This window comes from Bos indicus, chromosome 2, assembly GCF_029378745.1.
Source record: "Bos indicus isolate NIAB-ARS_2022 breed Sahiwal x Tharparkar chromosome 2, NIAB-ARS_B.indTharparkar_mat_pri_1.0, whole genome shotgun sequence".
In the NCBI taxonomy this organism is placed as follows: domain Eukaryota; kingdom Metazoa; phylum Chordata; class Mammalia; order Artiodactyla; family Bovidae; genus Bos; species Bos indicus.
In genome coordinates, this window is record NC_091761.1 from 5448616 (window position 1) to 5451454 (window position 2839).

Here is a 2839-nt window from a genome sequence, read left to right on the forward strand (position 1 = left end):
CCCAAGAAGCAGATGTGCCTGGATGTGTGTATTTGTGGTTTGCAGCTATGAGTGCAGAAGGTAGTAGAGACCTTTGGTGGGATACCTCCACTGAAGAGGGAAGAGAACAACCCAGAACAAGAGAATGAATAGCTGTGGGACTGACCGGAGGAAAAAGACTGTGGCTCCAAGAAGACAAAGAATAAGGGTGTTTAAAGATGGTAGCCAACAGTTTCTGAAAATGACGTTTTCAGAGAGGATGAAGGGGGAAACAGCGAGAGCTTTGGGAATGAGTGGGAAGGAAAAGAGGCAGCTCGTGTAACATACTTCTAAGTTTGATAAGAGGAGAATCAGAGATTTAAACATTACTGCATGCCTCAGAGACCCCACTAGGGTAAATTCTGGAAAGCTACACGGCAAGGAAATCATTTGACTGTAAGAATCAGGGAAGGTGGTTTGGTTTATTTGCATTTTAGCATTCTAGAATGAGAGTGACTTACACAGAGCTTCTGTCTGGGGGAATTTGTCAGAAGGAAAGGGGAGGGTGAATTATAAAGAGGTCCTGCTAAGAGGGGAGTCATAGCATCTGGAGGGCGTTGCAGGCTGATTCAGAGAGGAGGCATTCGTTGTCTTTTCAAGCAGTAAGAAAAGAGGCGAGGGAAGGAAAGAAGGCTTTCTCCATTGGCCACTGTGTTACCTCCCTGAATCTCAGTCTTCTTGTCTGCAAAGCCAAGTCTTTGGCCTAGGTGGACACACAGTATGACAAATTCCTTCACTTTTTGCCCCAGATGCATTATTTGAGATTCTCTCCTCTCCCTCACTGCCCCCGACCAGTCAATTGCCAATAACAGTGATGGCAGCAATCACAGCCAGACACTGTTTACTGCATGCCTCAAAGATCAGACCCAGTGAGGATAAATTCTGAACAGCTACATAGTGAAGAAATCATTTGACTGTAACTTGGAGGATAACAGGCATATATATCAGTCAGTTCAGTTCAGTTGCTCAGTCGTGTCCTACTCTTTGTGAGAATCGCAGCATGCCAGGCCTCCCTGTCCATCACCAACTCCCGGAGTTCACTCAGACTCATGTCCATCGAGTCAGTGATGCCATCCAGCCATCTCATCCTCTGTCGGCCCCTTCTCCTCCTGCCCCCAATCCCTCCCAGCATCAGAGTCTTTTCCAATGAGTCAACTCTTCCCATGAGGTGGCCAAAGTACTGGAGTCTCAGCTTTAGCATCATTCCTTCCAAAGAAATCCCAGCACTGATCTCCTTCAGAATGGACTGGTTGGATCTCCTTGCAGTGCAAGGGACTCTCAAGAGTCTTCTCCAACACCACAGTTCAAAAGCATCAATTCTTCGGCGCTCAGCTTTCTTCACAGTCCAACTCTCACATCCATACATGACCACAGGAAAAACCATAGCCTGGACTAGACGAACCTTTGTTGGCAAAGTAATTTCTCTGCTTTTGAATATGCTATCTAGGTTGGTCACAACTTTCCTCCCAAGGAGTAAGAGTCTTTTAATTTCATGGCTGCAGTCACCATCTGCAATGATTTTGGAGCCCAGAAAAATAAAGTCTGACACTGTTTCCCCATCTATTTCCCAGGTATTTAAAATGTGGTAGTATGTATTACCTAAAATGTTACAGCCAATGCAGTACAATGTTTATTTTATTGTTTTTTTCTATTTTTTTTTCTGAATTCAATCAACTTTCATTTTATTTCTTCCTAGGTTTTTTTTTTTTTCCTTTCCGGTCCATTTCTCTACTTAGCTTTTAAATTTGTTATTCAAAGTGTTGAAGATATATGACTCAGTTTAGACAGTAGTGTTACTTAGTAGTGTTAGGGAGTTTTCTTCTACTTTGCCATTATTGGGGGTAGAAATTTTATTAATTGAATGGTTCTGGATTCTTTTCTGTTCTAGTTAATTGTGCTTAGATGGAGACGGGGCTGGAGAGGTAGGGGTTGCAGGATTCCTAGATCAAGAGCGCCCTCTTCTGTCAGTGTAGCCAAGTATGGCTTTGGAGGAAGAGAAGGTCTGGCAGATTTCAAAGTTCCCCCCAAGTTCCCCTTAACCCAGTCCCCACCCGCCTCCCCCGACTGATTTTCAGAAGAACCCTCTGGACCCCTTTCCTTTGGACATTTTTCACTCAGAAGCTTTATCTTTCCAAGACCGCCTCCTCACCCCCTGCACACAGGTAAGTGCCTTCCATGTAGTAAGGGCTCCGCTTAGACGCAGGCGCAGACTTTATCTTTCTGGTAGTTTTAACTCAACCCTGAGTTCGCCATCATGGTTTTTCCCAAACTTTGTTTACCTGAAAGGCTTCATCCACAATGTGGGAGGCAGCTTTCTGGGATTTATAGTTTTCTATTTGCAGTTAATTTGAAATTTGGATTTCTGTTTTCTAGTTCTGGTGAGGACACGGGTTTTATGTAGTTTTACTTGATTTCTTGTTCTGTGTGTGTTTTACAGGGGAGGGCAGTATGTCAGGAAATTTAGATTTATGCCGCCACCATTATCTTGACTACCTAGAATCCTCCATAATGTTTAAGTTTCTCTAATTTGGCAACGAGATACAATAGGAGTCCACTGACTCAAATTATCTCATTCAGCTTTTTAAGCTCCAATATGAGTTAAGAATTAAATTGGGCTGCTAGTGAAGAGACCCAGAAAACAGTGGTTTAAACTGATCAGGGGTTTTTCTTGTGAAACAAGAGGTAGGTGGTAGTGGGCTGTGGTTGGGCAGCATGGTGATCTCAGTGTGGATATCTCTGTGACATCTTAACCTTTCCCTCATGGTTGCCATGGTTACGAGGGCTGCTACACCTTCATCATTACATCTAGAATCCAGCTGGG